We start from the raw sequence: 20,903 nt of genomic DNA, 5'->3' as shown, positions 1-20,903 counted from the left end.
TTTCTTTCTTTTCTTTCTTTTCTTTCTTTTCTTTCTTTTCTTTCTTTTCTTTCTTTTCTTTCTTTTCTTTCTTTTCTTTCTTTTCTTTCTTGTTTGGTTTTGTTATCAGAGCACTGTTGGTCTCATAAAATTAGTTGGAAGATTTTCCCTCCTACTCTATATTCTGGAAGAATTTGTGTGTAATTGGTATTATTTCTTGCTTAAGAACTGTTTTTTATGATGAAAAATATCCAGATGTTTGTCTGGATTTGTTAAAAAAATTTGTTTTCCCTTACCTGACCAGCAGCTAAAATACCCAAAACTCTGTTTTGTTTTTTTTAAGATTTTATTTTTTTGACAGAGACACAGTGAGAGAGGGAACACAAGCAGGGGGAGCGGGAGAGGGAGAAGCAGGCTTCCCTCTGAGCAGGGAGTCCGATGCAGGGCTTGAACTCATTGACCCTGAGATCAAGAACTGAGCTGAGATCAAGAGTCAGATGCTCAACCGACTTCGCCACCCCGGCACCCCCAAAAAACTGTATTTTAAAAAGATTTTAGCTAGTTAACATACAGTGCAATATTGGTTTTAGGTGTAGAATTCAGTGATTTATCACTTACATACAACAGCCAGTGCTCAATACAAGTGCCCTCTTTAATACCCATCACCTGTCTAGCCCAGCCCTCTCCCTCCTACCTCCATCAACCCTCTGTTTGTTCTCTATCCTTGAGTCTCTCTCTCTCTCTTTTTTTTTAAGATTTTATTTAATTGACAGAGAGAGACACAGCGAGAGAGGGAACACAAGCAGGGGGAGTGGGGGAGGGAGAAGCAGGCTTCCTGCGGAGCAGGGAGCCCGACGCAGGGCTCAATCCCAGGACCCCGGGATCATGACCCGAGCCGAAGGCAGACGCCCAATGACTGAGCCACCCAGGCGCCCCTACCCAAAACTCTTATTACATGACGAATAATCATCATCGAATGATTGATCATCGAATAATCATCATCGAATCATTGAATATATCATCATGATAATTTTACTGTGGGGTATTTTGGGAGATAACTAGTGAATGCACCTCCATGGCACCAGCTCTAGGGCGAGTTTTGTTGATCTCCTAGAGTACGAAATCAATTTGTTGGGCACAGATTTTGTACCAGACACCTAGGTGCCGTGTGTTCAGAATGTCTGTTATATCTCCCAAAATTAAGCAGCAAATACTAGCATTTCTCCAACTTTATAGGTGAGAAAATAGTGCCTTATGAAATCTGGTGATTTTCTTTTTATGGGAATGTGTCCAAACGATGGCACTACACTCTGTTTTTAAAAAAAGGCTCTGGTGTTCTTTTCTGATTTTAAAAATAATTCATGGTTGTTATAGAAAACTTAAATAAAATTTATGGACTATTTTTATTTTTTATAGAGACTCCCAGTCTTATTTCCATATGCAGCAAAATAGTGTTTGGAGAATAAAGTGAGAAATGTTTTTATATCCCCATGCTTTCAAGAGCCCTTTCCCAAACATCCAGGCAATAAAGATAACTTTTCTTGAAAGAAAAAGACAATACTTTGAGAAAGTAAAATGTATGTGTTTTAATTCCAAATCTCTTCTTTAAATAACTAGAGCTAAAATCTGGAGAATTTAGATCACTGAATTTATTCCATGAATGACACTGAATAGGAGCTCTCCCACACCACCCAACTTCCTCCAAATAAGAGTTTGATGAGGAAGAAGAGGACTGGTGATGACAGTTGTAGATTTAGGCTTGGCCTCTGTCACTGGTAAGGAGCCCAGCATCCCATTTTTCACTTTGTAGAAACCCTAATTCCTAGTATTTGGCCCAGAAGGTTGACTGGATTCCTCAGATGTAACCTTGAGGGGCTGCAAGACTCATAGAAAAATCTCAACTACAATAGAACTGTTGAGCTAAACCACAGCTGTGGCTAAGGGGAGATATAAGGAGAACTCTATTCCTACCTAAATTCTCTTTGTACATAAAGTAGGAATTTCTGTTTTTGTAGAAGTAAAGAAAGAGACCACTCATCTTCGCTTCATGTCACCCACTCTTAGACTTGATTGTAGGACACACACGTACTCTGTTTGGTGGGAACTTGTGGTGGTCTTGTCCAGCTCTGCTTGAGGCAGGATGCGTGCATTCAGTTTGGGAGTAGAGCTTGAAACTGAGGAGGAAGAAAAGTGATTTCTGTAGTAAAGCTACTGTTCTGATCTTTGATAATTCTTTTTTTTAAGATTTTATTTATTTATTTATTTGACAGAGAGAGACACAGCGAGAGAGGGAACACAAGCAGGGACAGTGGGAGAGGGAGAAGCAGGCTTCCCTCTGAGCAGGAACCTGACGCGGAGCTTGATCCCAGGACCCTGAGCTAAAGGCTGACGCTTAACGACTGAGCCACCCAGGTGTCCCTGATCTTTGATAATTCTTGAGTCATTTCTCAAGTAGATCGGATCTTGAGAGAGGAGTGGAGTGTGACTTATTGCCTTCCATTGCAAACTCCAACCTATTAATTGGTACATGGGAATCTTGAGAAATAGTCCCAGGGGCTAATATTTGGAGGCTAAACTGCAGGGGAAATTGACCCTTACACAATAGCTAGGGCAATAGGTGTAGGCTTTAATGCTATGGTAAGCCAAATTCTCTTGGATTGTTGACTTAGGTAATCGGCAGTGGCTCATATTTTGATTATAGAGCTGGATTTCCACTGGTATGGATCTCTACAGCTCACCTGGCATAGATTTGTCCAATGCAGTTGTGCTTCATTATACAAGCCCTTAAAAAAATATAAAGAGCACTGTGAATTGTGTAAGACTGTTGAATCACAGACCTGTACTTCTGAAACAAATAATACATTATATGTTAAAAAAAAAAAAAAAGATAGTAGGAAGGGAGAAATGAAGGGGGGGAATCGGAGGGGGAGATGAACCATGAGAGACTATGGACTCTGAGAAACAAACTGAGGGGCACCTGGGTGGCTCAGTTGTTAAGCGTCTGCCTTCGGCTCAGGTCGTGATCCTGGGGTCCTGGGATCGAGCCCCGCATCGGGCTCACTGCTCGGCGGGAAGCCTGCTTCTCCCTCTCCCACTCCCCCTGCTTGTGTTCCCTCTCTCGCTGTGTCTCTCTCTGTCAAATAAATAAATAAAATCTTAAAAAAAAAAAAAAAGAAAAGAAACTGAGGTTTCTAGAGGAGAGGGGGTTAGGGGGATGGGTTAGCCTGGTGATGGGTATTAAAGAGGGCACATACTGAATGGAGCACTGGGTGTTATACACAAAAAATGAATCATGGAACACTACATCAAAAACAAAAGATGTAATGTATGGTGATTAATATAACATAATAAAATAAAATAAAAGTACTTAAAAAAAATATTAATGGCTGACCATTGGTTCCCTGCATTGTTGGTGGGAATATACAGTGAGGCAGCCATATGAAAAATGGCATGACAGCCTCCTAAAAAAGTAAAAAAAATAGAATTAATATATGATCTAACAATTCTACTTCTGGGTATATACTCCAAAGAAATGAGAGTAGGGTCTCAAAGAGAACACCCATATTCATGGCAGCATTATTTACAATAACCAAAGGATAGAAGCAACCCAAGTGTCCATTGACAGGTGAATGAATAAACAATATACATACAATGGAATATTATTCAACCCTGAAAAGAAGGAAATGCTGATATATGCTGCAACATGCATGAACATTGAGGACTTTATGCTAAGTGAAATAAGCTTGTCATTAAAAAAGTCAAATACTATATGAATCCATTTATATGAGCTATCGAGAGTAGTCAAATTCATAGAGACAGTAAGTAGAATGGTGGTTGCCAGGGGCTGCGGGGAGGGGGAAGGGAGAGCTTTTGTTAAATGAGGATAGCATTTCAGTTTTGCAAGGTGAAAAGAGTTCTGGAGATCAGATGCACCACAGTGTGAATGTACTTAACACTACTGAACTGTACACTTAAAATTGGTTAGGATGGTAAATTTTATGTTATACATATTTTAACACAATTTAAAATAAAAATAATAAAAAACACTAAAAATATTCTGCTCAAAGAGAAGTTAGAGTTGGCTGTATCCCCTTTTCCTGTCATATCAGTTTGCTTGTCCTCTGAGATCTCAAACTTTCCCTTAAAGAACACTCTTATCTCCGGTTCAAACCATCTTGCTTCCTTTGCCTGAGGCAAAGTTTAATACAAATACTTCATTGGAAGGTACAATCTTGGGCAGGAAAAGGTGAGAGAAAAGGTGGTAAGGAGGAAAATAGGTAAACAAATATAAGGTGGTAGTTCTAGAAGAGGGGGCCACCTCTTCATAAAAAATAACCAATGGTTGTTCAGTCACTTGGGTCATCTCTGGAAAGAGGTGGGGAGAGGAATTTATTTGCCAGCTCCTTGCCACCACCTGTCACTCAGTAAAGTTTCTTATTATAGAGAGACACCGTTGTACTTTTAGGTTATACAACGTGGCCCCTTTAAAGGAGATAGTACTTAGGGAAGCCAGGTTCCATGTCCTGTGTGTTAGAACTGTATCCAAATTCCAAAGTGGCAGAAGGAACAAACACCTTTGTGGGTCAGGTCAGGTCCCAGTCCCGTGACCTGGCTGGAGATACTCTGGTTGTGGCCACAGCCAGCACAATGGAGGCCATGCTAGCAGATGGGGAGGAGCTGGGATGACAGTAGTACTAAAGTAAGTGGCCAAGTATCTGGGAGGCCACTGAGAACTTATTAGACCTAGGAGGGCATATTAACTGTGCCTAACACAGAGACATACTAGCAGAAAATATAGTGAGTCCAGAAGAGATGGTGGCCAGCCTTGGTGTAAGTGTTACTCTGGTGGAGCAACATGTTCAAAATGGGACTAGCCAATGCTGGGAGATATGGACAGACTGGATTTGGTCAAAAACAAATGCAGCTGGAAAACTCAGAACTCATGACATTATGATTTTCACAATGGAGGGGTCCGTAGATTAGTAATGGTAAGTAACACTAGCCCGTTACAAACCCTGCAGTACCAGTGTTGGCCAGATGCGAAGCATGCCTGCTGAAAGCTGGGTGTGGAGGCGATGCTGCTTTTACACAGCTCTGAACACAGGTTCAAAGTGAAGCTCGGTATTGTTAGGTTTCAGAGGCTGCATGGAAGAAAACAAACAAACAAACAGTGACCTAATGACTGGGGCTGCTACCGCTGAAAATTTTTTTTTTTAAAGATTATATTTATTTATTTGACAGAGAGAGACACAGTGAGAGAGGGAACACAAGCAGGGTGAGTGGGAGAAGGAGAAGCAGGCTCCTCGCCGAGCAGGGAGCCCGATGCGGGGCTCGATCCCAGGACCCTGGGATCATGACCTGAGCCGAAGGCAGACGCTTAACGACTGAGCCACCCAGGTGCCCCACCGCTGAAAATTTCTAAACTTTGGGTGGGGAGGAACAAGGAAGTCACCCTCTGAAGAAAAAAAAAAGTTGAGACTATGCACAAGTGAATTCTCCCCACCTACACTTAGGGTAAATATCCTTATTCTTAACCTAATCATAGGTATTCTCACTAAGTTTAAGTTTCAAGATGTAGACTCTGGACAAAGAGATTGGTAAGGCTAAAAAGATGTAGATATTATTTTTTCTCTTTATTCTCTTTTAGTCAGATATCCTAGTCATCTGCTTGGGTCTTGGCAACAGCTATGTGTGTCTTAATGTTACAGACCTTGAGAGAGATCTAAGTATGTCATTTTGACTGGGATATTGGTTCTAAGGGTTGGGGATTTGCTTGTTTTTTTTTTTTTTTAATATATTTTGGATGTGTGGAATAGGCATTGTGATAACGTTTGTGTATATTAACTTCCTGGTATTTTTAACTAGTGGGACATGAGAAAGGCTTGATTGGATTAATTGAATTGGGAAGACCCTTTAAGGAATTACCCCTGTTCTATTAGTAGAGAGCTCAGGCTGGGGGTGATATGGGAACCCATGCTCTGTTCAAGGTTCTGAGCCAACAGATCGCCTGGCTGAAATGGAAAGAAAATAGGAAAGATTTTTTTCTTGGTACAAAATTTATAATAGGAAAGGATGTTAATTTGGGACTTCAATTTCTCTTTGAGAATTTGATAATGGGATGAAGTTCTTATTGCTCAAATCTGGGACATTTTAATATTGTTTTAGTTTTTCGGGTTTTTTTGTTTTGTTTTGTTTTGTTTTGGTAATCTTTACTTTGACATTTGATGTCATTGTCTATATATTGGAATGGGAATAATTTAGAATAACAAGAGGACATTTGGTCTAGAGTATAGTATGAATTACTCTTCTTACCCATTTGAGTATTTTATAGACAAAAACTAAATTGCTTTGTCCCAGGAGCATGTACAAAGAAACCAGTTGGTTGACTTGGGAACTATCACATGAAGGTGGGAGGCTGATCTCTTCTCCCAAGGACAGCAGCCAATCTGCCTTCAGATGGCATGTAATAAAGATTATGAAATGGTTAAGAGTCTTTCCCACATTACAAGTTTGATAATAAACAATATCCAATTTGAGTTACATACCACCATATGATTTAGCCAGCACAATGGTAGCTGCACTTTACTTCCAAAAAAAGAAAACTAAGACATAGGGAGTAAAGATTTTCCAGAAGACATGTATTTGCTTTATGCTCTGTAAACTATTTGTCACTAATATTCCTAAACTAGACTATCAAATGGGAGATGGACTAGGAACAGAGACCTTAAGATGGGATTGGAATCGACATGGATGCACAGGGCAAATGTTCAGATATAAAATTCTGTATTGTGTATCTATTTTTTAATTCAACATGCATTTATAGGATACAGTATCTACAATGAATATTCAGGAGTTCTACACATAGTTCATTGAACTAAGTATTGAGAAATATACTGAGACAGAGACTAGTCCTTTTCTTCTAGAGTTCACCATCTAGTTAAAGCCATAAGACAAAGACATTATGACAAGAAGTCACATTTGTTCACTGCCATAAGAAAGGCCTAAGGCATTATAGGTATTCTGATTATGGAGCATGAACACTTCTAACCTGAGGTGACCAGAGCAAGTTTTATGAAAGTTAATCCTTCTGAAACTTTCTTATTCCCAATACGTGAGCTTCAACTATGGTCACCAACTGCCGACATTGTTTGGCCTCCTTAAAATTATTCCAAAATTTATTTAGCCACTCTTTCCCTTATTCATGCATATGCTCACTCATTCATTCAACAAATATAATTTTGAGGATCTGAATGGCTTTAGAAGACAGAGACACAGCCAGCATCACCACTACCACAACAACCGAGTCCATGTGTGTCAAAGAGCTCATTGAGGAATACAAAACACCCCTCCCTCCAAAAAAAAAAAACGATGCTGTTAACCCAGAGCGTGGCAAGAGCTGTGAGAAAGATAAGAGCAGTGTACTCTGCATTCACATAATATGGGCACCCAGCCAGACTTGGGAGGCCAAGAATGTCTTCCAAAGAAAAGTGATATCTAGGTTTAGACTTGAAAGATAAATGAGGGTTAGTTGCTAAATGGGCCCAGAGAGGCAAGAGTGCTAAGAAGGTTCAAGAAATTTTGTCTAAATTATTATAGCAGAAAAGGCAAACTTGGTCAACCTTGCTGGTGTGGGTTAAGTGATTTCAGGGCTTTGAAAATTTTCTGAATTTTCCCCCATCATCACATACCCCCATTAGAGCCCAGGTCTTGTTGGGATCTTTGCAGTTTCAAATGATTGTGGGGAAAATGGGAAACCATGTGAAGAGTGACACATTCTGTCATAGAAAAGGAGGACACTTGTAGAAATGCTAAAGGTAAATTATTAGACTGTATAGTACAGTATGAGCAAAAGTATTTTATCCCAGAGTGAGGTAGGTGACAGTAAAGACACAGATCTATGAATTTTTATTTTCCTAGAGGATGAAACCACAGAATTGTAGGAAGACTTTAATTATGAGTAGATTCTGTCCATTAGGTAGAGAACCCTGAGAGTATGTGGATCTTAGTGCCTGAAAAATCCCTTTAAATAGGAGAGCTAATCTAATTTAGGTATCAGCCCTCATGGCAAAGATAACACTCTGAGTTTACCACACAATTTTCTCTTCCTGGATTTGCTGAGACTACACTTCTTAGCCTCTTTGAGGTTAGATTGGGACTCAGTTTTATTGGGCTGAGTCTGGGCCAATGGGAAGTGAGCAGAAGACATGTAAACCACTTTTAAGTTTGACCTTTAAAAATAGCTCATATATTCTATTTCCCTTTCTCTTCTTATGGTGAATCTTGAAGACCATATACTTATTGTAGCTAAAAGGTAGAAGCAACTTGAATCATTGAATGATGGCTTAGAAGAACCACCAAGTACAGCCAACCTCCATCAGGCTATAACATGAGCAAGAAGTGAATGTTTGTTGTGTTAAACCATTGATATGTCAGTAATTTGTTATTGAAGCAGAACCTTGTCTATTCTGATGAATGTACCCCTTCTCCTAGAGGTCTTCCCATGTCTGCGTTTGTATTTCATGGGGGTCATTTATGACACGAAGCCTTGGTAACTCATTTGGCATAGGAAATGAGAGAGCAGGAATGAAGAAAAGCCATTGTTTTTTGGTTTGTGTAGGTAAAGTGAACTGAGGTGGAATTTTTCAAGATAGGCCAAATGCAGAAGAGTAGGTTTGAGGATTAAAAGTATGAAATTAATTTTGGACATGTTATATTAGAAGGATTTTTAGCTTTATGTCATGGATGATCTCATAAATATCCTTGAGGGCAAGTAGTGTGGTCTTACATGTTTAATTCCCTGTAGTATCTAGTATCTATATACCGTTTATATTTGTTGATGGGTTGGTTTCATCACTGGATCAGCTGAATTCTGGAGGAAATTGTCTGACTCCTTGAATCAATGAATTCCTCTGAGAGCTGTGAATATGCTTATTCTTTTTGTGACAGGAATTGTCTTGAGTTGTCCACACACTCAAAGGAAGTATCGTGTTTAAATCACAATAGCTTATTTATGCTGCTTTACTTCTTGGCTTCCCCTTTCCCTGAAATCTACATTTTCTTGAACAGTTTTAAGCAGGATGCTGTCGCTCTTGTAAAGATATTTCTCATTAGGTAGACTGTAAAAGCCAACACGAAATGTCAAATCCAAGTTTGTTGCACAAGCAATTTGGAAGGTCAGAATGATCCCCACAAGATGCATACCAGCAGCTAACTCAATTTTTGATTTCCCCAAATGACTTTTCTTGTGAAATCTGGTTTTCACATCTTCCCATGCTTTTCCCTAATGGCCTACTTTTATATTAGAAAAATAACCCGGAGGAAGTATTTTACAAAAGTTATTGTTTTTATTTTTCTTTGAAATCTCTTAGGTTATACCTTGGTGTTTTTTCCTAGAAGAAGATTTTGCATAGAGTAGGTACTAAATAAGTATTTGTTGACGGTTTAAAGATCTTGGTTTGAGCTGGAAGGAAATGTAGGGGTCATCTAGTGCAATCTTGTCCATTTACAGATGAGAAACTGAAAGCCAAGAGAATTGAAATGTTTTGGCCAAGGTCACACAGCTGATCAAGTGCAGACCTGCTGCTATTACTAATGATGCTACTCTTTAATTATGTGCATAACTCAACAGTTTCACAAAGCCATAATTTATCTCATCTGTGAGGTAGGAAACACAGACATAATCAACACTTTTGGTTTTTTAACAAAGAAGGAAATTGAGACCCAGGAAAAGCAAGTCAAACAGTTGAATGATCTTATTCATTTATTCCACAAACTTGATTGAACCCCTATTATTGGCCAGGCTCTGTTCCTGCTCTGTTCTAAATATGAACAAAACAGACAGAGTCTCTGTCCTTTTATCAGGGAGAAAAAAAGGAGAAAACACTATAATAAATAATAGCTGAAACAAGCGAGCTTGCCTCCTGACTCCAATCCGGTGCTGTTTTTCTCTACATCCTTGTTTATTAATTAAAACCAATGAAATTTCTGATTGATTGATTAACTCTCTCGGACTAAGGAAAAGTAACCCTGTTAAAGGATTTCTCCTGTGAAGAATGCAAAGCATTTTAGGTGCAGCAATAACATGAGGGCTTCAGAGAGTTATATAATTTTACGTGCTCAAGAGAATATGGGGAGATACCGGTCCATGTTCTCTTTCTCTCCAGTTTTGAGATTTATGACTGGTCAGTTACAACAATAATAACAACTGAATATTGGCACAAGAAATGTATTTGATTCAGTGGGTAACATTTGACAGCCTTAACTTGTAAAATGTAGCAAAGTTCTTGCAGGAAGCTCCAGTAGAATATGTAATACACAAGAAGGTATTCAGGGAACAGGGAAATAAAATCAAAGGAACCTGCTACCCAATCTGTTTCATTAAATATGAAAATTAAAATGCCTTAACAAAATGCTTTCTCTTCCTCTCTCCTCCCAACAAACAAAAGCTTTGGTAGGCAGCCTGAAATTGCTCATCAAGGAAAAAGACCAGACTGATTCTAAATGGCTTCTTTTGAATGAAGCAATTAATGCTAAAAGGAACATATTGTCTCCTCAGCATTTGTAAGGTAAAACATTCATTGTACTTCCTGGCACTCTGTCAAGCCTCTCCTTGACCTAAGCCAGTAGAGAAATGGTCTGCTGCTTGTGCTCTTGACCTCTGGTAATCAGGAGGATTTGGCTGATTAACTTGACAGCAGTGATTCTCCTTAGGACTAGGAGTATGTCTGGGAACTGTATTCCTGGATCCTTCTTTCTCAGACCCTGACTTGCTGGCTTTGGCAGGTCCATCAAGGTTGGCATCCCCTCCATTTACAAAATAGAGATGTTACCTTATGATTGTTAGGTTCTGAAATGCAGTAGAGTAATGCAACAGAGTATTATCTTAATTGTATTTGTTCTGGTGATTCAGCTTTTTTCAAGAACATTACCTTCTTTTTTTTTTTTTTTAAGAAGTTATTTTTAAAGCATTCCCATTAAAAAATACAACTATGTGAAATATTTATGTACACTTTTAATAACATGTAGGATACCTTGTGTGTGCATCACCTCTGTGCACATATGTGTCTTCTGTAAGGTTTAGAAGTCAGTCATCAGATGATGAAGGCTAAGCAGATGCTTTTATGGCTAGTAGAAGCTCTTGGCTCTTTCTTTGGATGAAGGCACAGTCATGAGAACCTCTCTTCACAAGGGGGCACTGTGCAAACATCTAGCTCTTTTCACAGAAGAACATTTTCTCACAGACTGGCATGAAGAGCCTCCTGGAATTTATAACGAGTTCCGCAGCAAGAACATTACCTTCTTAAAGATACTTTTCATTTGCTCACTAACTCATGCATTTATTCAGAACACATTAATTAATGGGGTCTGTGTATCCGAAACAGTAGGGAATGTTCTGGAGTAGGGACACAGATTAAGACATAGTGCCCATCCTCAAGGAGCGCTCAGTTTAAGGTGGAGGGTGGGCAGAGACTCCTTATGACAGTACAACCAGAGATTCCTTATGACAGTACAACCTGGCTTAGTGGAGGGGCAGCTTCAAGGTGCACTGGGATTATGGAGGGGTGGTGGGAGCTCTCTCTGTACCACGAGGACTCTGGACTGGGCTGGAGACGTCGATGGCCAGGAGGGCTTGGATTTACTTTTGTGCAGCCCCTGCCACCTGCAAACCTCAAGGGGAGACTTCCTCTTTTACTTGTTTCATGTGTACATATTTCTTATAAGAGGTTTTTAGAACAAAGTTTTATTTAAAAAAATACAGATGAGCCATATGAATGGTCTCTCTTAATTCACTTAATGCTCCCTTAAATAATCCAGGTAGCAGGAGGCAATGTCCTCCCCATTTTACATAGGAGGAAAATATTTATCTTAAATAAACATTTGTGATTTCACGGTCAGTGCTAAAAGTAATGGTCTTTAGTTCTTCCTCCATGAAACCATCCTACTGAAGTATTTTCACAATTAGGGAAGGTCAGTAACTGGCATGAAGCAAGACAAATATTTGTGGAATGGCTGAATGATGACAAAGATTAGACCTATCTTTGTATAGAATACTCATTTTAAAGACATTGTAACATTTAGTTTGTTAGCCTGAAAGTGAAATACACTTTCTACCAAAGTGAGAGTAGATCTCTAAGTGAGATCCTGTGATTCACTTTAATTCAGTTTAGTAGGTGGTGATCTTTCAGGTACCTGCCCATGCTTAAATTTGCTTATACTTTTTGTTTTCCAATCTTGGATGGTAAAGGTAGATTTTATTCATTTAATTAATTTCGATGCCACTACGTCAGGAAGTTTGCTTATACTCAAACAAGAGGCGTTATTTTTTTCAACATTTGCTTTATTATAATGTGGGATAAGAGGGTGGAAACCCTGTATTCCTGAGTCAGGGATAGAGGTTCAGAGTTTTGTTCCTCCACAAGCTAACTGTGTAACTGTGGGCACATTTCTTTGTCTTTCCTGGTTTCAGCTTTCTCAGGTGTGAAATGGGGTACCGATCCCAGCTGACCTCCCCTTATTGTTGAGGATCAAACGAAATGATCTAATTGAAAGTGTACTCTGAACTATAAAGTGCTGTGTAAGTGAAGGTGCTTATTATTCATTGAGCCCTGGGCCTGTCAGACCATATGATCTTTTTCCAGGGTTGTTTGTTTACAGTTGATTAACAGCCCCTGCAAACTGCCTGCTTTTTGAGGTCTGCAGCAGAGCAGGGATTGGCAAAGAAATAAAAAGCTACAGCTTTCATGTGAACAGTTCCTCTCCCACTTAATCCTTCTTTGGACTCCCTATCTCTGTGTCTTCTTAATCACAAGGCTCAAATGAAGCAGTACCTTCCAGTCCTACTTGAGGATTCCGGGGGCTTGAGGACCTCATTTCAGGGACGACCATCCAGGGAAGACCCCCGCCCTTTGCAGAATTCCTCATATCAGACTTTTTTCTTTCTTTTTTTTTTTTCCAGTTAGAGATTTTATTGCCTGCTCAGAAAATGGAGCTTCTGGCTTTTTAGTTTTGTTTTGTTAGATTTTGATTGACATAGAAAAAATGTCTTTAACAATCAGCAAAGTGCTTCTGCAAGAACATCACACTGACAGTAGTCCATCTTTCTCGTCTCCTATCAAATTCACTTTCCTGACCAAGTGCAAGGTGGATTTCTCCCTGCCAGCACTATAGGCTGCTGATGCCTGGAACAGAGCTCGGCTCCTTCTCCTAGTTCACAGTATCATTATAGATAATAAAAATTCTGGAAGCAGGACTTTGCTAGCAGTTTAGGTTTGGGGATGATGCATGAGACAGAGAGAAGTCCATTTTGGGTTATGAGGTGCTGACACCAGGAAAACTCCTTGTTCCAGATAAAATAAGTCAATTTGACTCAGAAGACACGGGGAGGGTAGAACTATATACTCTTGTAAGGAGGCATGACCTCCTTCTAGAATTATATATATATAATAAACCATTCTGCTTTTAGACAGAACTTGAAGGTTATGCTTCTGTCTTTAGATGAGGGAAGCTGGTCATGGAAGCAGACAATGGCTGGACTTCCAGCTTCACCCCCTACCAGCTGTATGCTAATGGAACCAATCTGCATTTATTTATAAAATGGGGATTAAAATCCTGCCTCATCACTCTCTGGTATGTTTTGAGGATTAAGTGACAATGCCAGTGCATGATGCTTTCTGATTTTTAAGGCCTTTTCCCTTGAGAAGTGGCCAGTATGTAGTTAGAAAAACACATGTTTAGGGGGCGTTGATATGTGTCTGAATCCCATTCCAATTACTGGCTAGCTCTGTGACCTTGGACAATTTGCTTAAACTTACTGAGCATAGGTTTCCTCATCTTTCAAATGGGGATGACAATACCCGAGGCCGGGCAGAGCGGGCAGGGAGGTCCAGTATAGAGTGGAGGTTGGTCGTGGGTGTCACCTGCCCGGAGCCCAGCTTCTCCACCTGCGGGTCCATGCCCTGCCTGCCCCAGCCCTGCTCTCCGCCCTCGCCTGCCCTGCGGGCACCACTCTCCTCCACAGCTTCAGCCCCTCAGCCCAGAACAAGGCTACAGTAGCTGCGTTAGGGGCTTCTGGAGGAGGAATCGGGCAACCCCTGAGCCAGCCGCCTGACCCTCTATGGTATTGCTCGGACACCTCGAGTGGCCGCAGATCTGAGCCACATGGAGACCAGAGCAACCATGAAAAGCTACCTCGCACCTGAGCAGCTGCTAGGCTGCCCGAAAGGTTGCGATGTGGTGGTTATTCCAGCAGGAGTCCCAAGGACACCAGGCATGATAGGGATGACCTGTTCAACACCAGTGCCCCAATCGTGGCCACCTGGCGGCTGCCTGCACCTGGCATTGCCCTGAGGCCATGATCGGCATCGTGTCAAACCCGGTTAACTCCATCATCCCAATGGCAATGGAAGTTTTGAAGAAACACAGAGCATACCACCCCAATAAAATCTTTGGGGTGATAACCCTGGACATTGTCAGAGCCAACACTTTTATTGCAGAACTGAGGAGTTTGGATCCTGCTTGAGTCAATGTTCCTGTCACTGGCAGCCACACCGGGAAGTCCATCATCCCCCGATCTCCTGGGGCACTCCCAAGGTGGACTTTTCCCACGACCTGCGGACAGCCGTCACTGGGAGGATCCAGGAGGCCCGCACGGACATGGTGAAGGTCAAAGCCAAATCAGGCTCTGTCGCCCTGTCCATGGCTATATGGGAGCTGGTTTGTCTTCTCCTCTGCGGAGGCAATGAACGGAAAGGAAGGAGTTGTCCAGTGTCCCTTCGTTAAGTCCCAAGAAACAGACGGTACCTATTTCTCCACACCATTCCTGCTGGGGACAAAAGGCATAGAGAAGAATATAGGCATCGCCAAGATCTCCCCTTTTGAAGAGAAGATGATAGCAGAAGCCATCCCTGAGTTAAGGCCTCCATCAAGAAGGGAGAGGAGTCTGCGAAGAACATGAAATGAGAGAGCAGCTAGCGAGCAGTCTGTTTCCCTAACTTATGGAGACATTATGTCCCTATAAAGCTATCTCCCGCTGCTTTGTGTTTCAGTTGTGTTAACCACAAGTGTTGTGTCAGGGTCCCTGTCCCTTCCAAATCACAGGTCTATCTGTGGGTACGTCAATAAAAGCAGGCTTTGGTTTTCTTTTTCAAAAAAAAAAGGAATGACAATACCAACGTTGCAGGGACATCAGGAAGGAGTAAATGATACATGTGAGGTGCTTAGCTGGGTACCTGGCATGTGGTATGCACTCTCTACATGGTTGCTAGTTCTGTCTTACTTGCTTTCTACCAAACACTGTGAGGAGAGGACAGCTCTTATTGACATGGTTTCCATTGTGAAACGGTTGGTAACCAGTGGCCTGGAAAGATGAAGTATGTTGCTCTACTTAAATCCAGCGGGAATATCTTATAAAGCAACGCATACACTTAGAGATTGTGACTACTGTTGGTTAGAATAAAATTGCATCTTCCCTTTGAAGCAGTGAGCATCCTTCCTGAAGGAAGGGGAAAGACGCCCTAAGATTTCATGCTGTTGATTTATGGAAAGCCTATTATTCTCGCTCCCAAGTGTCCCTAGAGCCCGGGACATGTCCTACAGAAGATCTTTGTTGTTAGTATTTCTGATCTACCTCTGAGGTGGGGAGAAGGGAATGTGGGAGTCTCAACTGAAAGGGAAAATGAGGATACCCACGGGAAGTCATTCTCAGCAGCCAGGAAGGCACTGGCAACAGGAGACCATGACTCAGATGGCCGCACCATTAGAAACCAGAGTCCCGGAGGGCAGAATGCCGGAACCGGAAGGAGCTCAGAAATCATCTGGGTGATTACATATGGGGATAAGCAGAAGCTATTTACCAATGGTAAAATCATAGCTGCAGCAGTATGTGCTGTTACCAATATACCAAGTCAGTGGTGAATCTGATCCAGGACTTGGGCCTTTTCCCTCCTGATTTAGAAAGTGTCACCTTTGCTTTGGAAGCACTGTAGGAAATCTTGACATGAACATGACCCAATCCTTACCCTCAAAGCCAAAAAGGAGATAAAATGCAGACATATGTGGCTGTGATCCCAGGTAAAGGTCTTAGGCATTTCTCAAAGTAACGTGGAGAGTCAGAAAAACAAACCTTATACCCGGTTTGGAGAATCAGGGTACAAACTCACAGGAGAGGTGGCCTTCAAGCAGAACCTCGATGACCAGATGGTGTGCTAAAGAAAGATGTAGATGCAATGAATGGCCCTAAAGCAAAAAGATGATCATTTCCGGATGAGGTAGAGAGAGCCTAAGTTATTTTTCTTCCCTCAGCCTCAGGTTCTCATCAGGAAACGGGCACAGGCATACTTCTCCTATGTGGTCCACTAATGTATGTGAAAGCGCTGTGCCTGAATGCTCCCTCTTTTTCTCTCATTCCCTCTCACAGATCCCAAGAGGTGGTCCATCTTCTGCGCTGTTGGTAGTTCTGATATTTTTCCTTGTGGTTTAACAATTTACGTAACACTTCAATCACTGTGCTTCTGTAAGGGGTGGGTGATAAAAATACCCAAAGAATTTGAAAAGAAATTTTGCACAATTGCAAGTCAGAGAGAGAGAAAATTCCTCCGAGTCGTGCATTCCCCGTGAACTCGCTTTGCCAGAGTCAAACTCCTGTCATTGACCTTTGTGTTTCCCTCCTGGAGCACGCACTGCTGTGGTGTTCAGGTGAGGTTGTTATGCCAAAGGGTCCTCAGAGCTGAGCACATCAGCACTGTATAAAGAGAGGCTGAAGGAAGGAAGGGGTGTCTTAAAGAAAGGGACTGACAATTGGAAGTTGGGTAGAAGTAGGATTGCCAGAATTAGTAAATAAAAATATAAGATACCCAGTTGGTTTGAATGTTAGATAGTCAAAAATATGATTAAGGTAAGTATGTCTCAATTATTACATGGGGTATATTTAGACTAGAATGATTATTTATCTGAGATTCAAATTTAATGGGGAATCCTGTATTTTATCTGGTAACCCTAAGTGGATGGGGAAGGACATAGTAATGGGGCTAAAGAGTAATAAAAATAATATATTTATAAAGAGCTTATAGATTTTTAAAAAATATTTATTTGAGAGAGAGAGGGAGGGAGAAAGCATGAGGAGGGAGAGAGGAGGGGCAGAGGGAGAAGCAGACTCCCTGCTGAACAGGGAGCCCAATGCGAGATCCGATCCCAGGAACCTTGATCATGACCTGAGCCGAAGGCAGCCGCTTAACTGACTGAGCCACCCAGGCTCCCCAGATTTATAGTTTTAAACGTACCCTCGGAGGGCGCCTAGGTGGCACAATCTGTTAAGTGTCCGACTTTTGATTTTGGTTTAGGTTGTGATCTCAGGGTCGTGAGATGGAGCCCTGTATAGGGCTCTGCACTCAGTGTGGAGTCTGCTTGAGATTCTCTGTCCCTCTCCCTCTGCCCCTTCTACTCTTGCACTCTCTTTCTTTCTCTCTCAAATAAATAAATAAATCTTAAAGGGGGGGGGCTCCGGTTTCTTTTTTTATTTTGTCCTCAAATAGGTAGGTGCTGTTCCTCTAGTTCTGGACGTGATGAAAGATGAGGTTCAGGCGACTTACCTAATGCCACAGAGGGTGGCAGTGTTAGCATTCCAGCTCAGTTACTTTTTAAGCTTCTTATTTTGAGATAATTTTAGACTTACCAAAATGTTGCAAAACTAGTAGAGTGCTCTTCTATCCCCTTTAGGCAACTCCTCTTTACATTAACATCTTAAATACCCATAGAACAATAATCAAAACCAAGGAGTTAACATTGGTACAGTACTATTATTCACTAAAGTATGGACTTTATTCAGATATCACCAATTTTTCCACTAGAGGCCTTTTTCTTTCCCAGGATCCATTTCCACTTCCCACATCATTGTCAGTTGTCATGTTTCCTTAGTCCCCTACCATCTGGAACGGTTCCTCGGTTTTTCATTGTCTTTCATGATCTTAGCACTTTTGTCCAGTACTGATGAGTTATTTTGTGGGATGTCCTGCAGTTTTGGTTTGTCTGATGCTTTCTCAGGATTCTATGGAAGTCATTGGGAAGGAAACCGCAGAGGTGATATGTCCTTCTCAGGGCATAACGTGTATTACGTTGACATGTTCTGTTGGTGATATTACCCTTGACCACTTGCTAAAGATGACATCTGCCGGGTTTCTCCACTGTAAACCTACTGTTTTTCCCTTTGTGATTACTAGATATTTTTAGAAGAGATACTTTGAGACCATGCGCAAATCCTGCTTCCACCTAACCTTTCACGCACCAGTTTTAGCCTCTACTGGTATCACTTGCTTGCTGCCATGCTTAGTGTGTCCCAGAGGTCATTTTCTAGTTTCTTCATCCCTTCTACATTGATTAATTGGAATTCTTCCATAGGAAAGAGCTATAGCTTCACCCCATTACCTCGTTTAAGCTCAGTTATTGTCATTCCAAGTTTATTGTTCCTTTCACGAAAGCAAAGGCGAAGGAGAAAGTGAAAAAATTTGCGTTACTGTAGAGGTATGATTGTTTCAGATGTGCAGTGGAAAGGAGGTGGGACTAATTTTGTTCATCTCACAAGTATTGATCAAACATTTCTATCCGAGGCATTGTACGAGGTACTGTGAAGGAAAGAGAAATGTGCAAAAAATCCAAAGGAGGCTGATAAATCGAAGATTCATACTTAAGTACTTTTTATAAAAGGGATAATGAAACTTCTCAACTGAATATTGAACTGAAAAATAGTCACACCGATGATTATGACAAGGGCAAGTGTATCCTAATGCAGTCAGTTATGAAGCCCTCTCTGAACGGCCAAATCTGTGTAGTGTAGAACATCTCCAACAAGATGATCGTGATGCGTGTGAAGATCCTGGTACCTTAGTTTGTAGGGTTATAAAGCATTTTAGCCTTTTTCTCCTAATTCAGAGAGAAGAACCGACTAGAAGATAACCATTTGACTGCCTTTGGGGCCCATGATTCCTCTCCTGCCTGAAAGACAGTATGAGGCTTCAGAGAATTCAAGCTCACTCCTCATTAGGAAATGGGGAATTAATTTGTATATAGTACCTGGAAGAGTTAAGCTTCTATTTTTGGTGACTAGAACTGACCATACAAGCATAATCTCAGTGTCCCAAATATCATCAGAGGATAAAGGACTGGCATGGTCAAAAGATTTCCAAACCATAGCACATTATTTTAACCAGCAGTTAATAAAGCTAAAGGGCAGCTTTACAGAGAACACTAATTATCTATCCTCTTGTGTGGAGTGTAATGAGATCCAACTAGGGGCAAATATAGATTCTCCTTGTGTGGGTCAGTGGTTTATTCTCCTGTCTCCTATCAGAGTAATCATTTGCATATTCAGGCAGAATGTGAATTGTTTAGGACACCCTTGTGAAGAATGCTGATGTGAAGAGAACCTAGCTCCATTACACTAGTGTCATTAAAAAAAAAAAATCTGTCCAACAGGAGAGCTTATTCTAGCTTTCATTTACATTCATTCATTACATTCATTCATGCATTTTCATTTATATGCTTCTTCGACTGCAGATAAGTCTGAGATTCAGGTAATACCTTGCATTTTTGAGATGAGGAAACCGAGATTCAGTGGCATTATGTCATTTTTGCTAACCATGGTGGATCTAGATCTTGGATCCAAATGTTCTGATTCTAGAAAGTGTGTTTTTAGCCTTACACCATATTGCCTCTGGTCAGTGATATTCTTAAAATTCCTTATGACTGTAAGTAGAGTGGTCATATGACCCACTTTGCTCAGAATGGTTCAGATTTATACTTTATGCCATGGTATAATTATCGATAGGATGACTTTCTACTCTAAAAAAAATAAAATAAAATGTCCTGTCTTGGACAAGAGAACAACATATGGTCACCCTATCCATAGTAAGGCTCAGAGAAATTCTAGCTGGGAATTCATGCAATCTTTAAACGTATGTTAAGGAAATTACTAATAAACTCCCTAAGTGTTAAAAACTAATTAAGCCAGGGGTACCTGGCTGGCTCAGACAGAAGAGCATGCAACTCTTGATCTCGGGGTTGTGAGTTCGAGCCCGACGTTGGGTGTAGAACTTCCTTAAATAAAACATTAAAAAATGTTTTTATGTGATTATGCCATTTAAATATATTATGAAGCATTCTGATGTTGGAATAGTATGCACATATAACATACACACATACACATATACATAATATTTAATGATCTGGAAAAACTCAAAAAAGGCAAAATTATAATAACGATTCAAATTGTATGTGCACGTGGTAACAAGACTATAGATGATTTTCTTTTTAAAAATACGTTTCTGTATTTTCCCAAATAGCCCATAATGAACATGTGAAAAATTTACAGCTAAAAATTATCTTTAAAATCTCTCATTTAGAATGAAGGGATTTCTTTTGACAGGAGAATATAAAATTGTCACCTCAGAGAAAGTAAGCCTGCATAGATAGGAGTCTAATAACATAGTAATAATCCTTCTTACAAGTAGAACAGAGCTTTATATTCCCAAGAACTTTCTGATCACATTTTCTCGCTTAATCTTCTGAAGAAGGCTCATAGTCAGTAAACTAATGCCCCATTTCACAGGTGAAGCCAAAAATGCAGAGAAGACACTGAATGAGGCAGATGTGGGAGCTCTGAGGTTGTCCCAGGTAAGCCCCTCCACCACTGACTCTTATACTTTTCCTATATTGGTTTTTAAAGCTAACAGTGAGACCCTGAGCTAACAGTTAGAAGGTAGTTCCTTTGCTCATGCTGCTAGTCTCTCATGTTGAGCACACGGAGAGCAGGGCATATTGCTGCCACAGTGTAACATGGGAAATGAGAAGCTTTTCCTTTATTTAAGCAACCATTTAGCCAGCCATTAATTTCAATCTCCAGCCATTCGAAAGAACACTGACTACAACTCTGAGAC

At 40.8% G+C, this 20,903-nt stretch overlaps 1 protein-coding gene and 1 pseudogene across 2 annotated transcripts in view; both read left to right on the top strand.

Annotated features, from left to right (window-relative positions):
* Positions 1–20,903, top strand: part of TPRG1 (tumor protein p63 regulated 1) — a 211,241-nt gene that overhangs the window by 13,457 nt on the left and 176,881 nt on the right. The gene's annotated exons all lie outside the window — the stretch shown is intronic.
* Positions 13,503–14,937, top strand: LOC110582593 (annotated as a pseudogene).

The sequence above is a fragment of the Neomonachus schauinslandi genome, chromosome 1 (genome assembly GCF_002201575.2).
Source record: "Neomonachus schauinslandi chromosome 1, ASM220157v2, whole genome shotgun sequence".
Classification (NCBI taxonomy): domain Eukaryota; kingdom Metazoa; phylum Chordata; class Mammalia; order Carnivora; family Phocidae; genus Neomonachus; species Neomonachus schauinslandi.
Note: the sequence above shows the minus strand (reverse complement) of the source record. Positions and strands in the feature narration are given on the sequence as shown.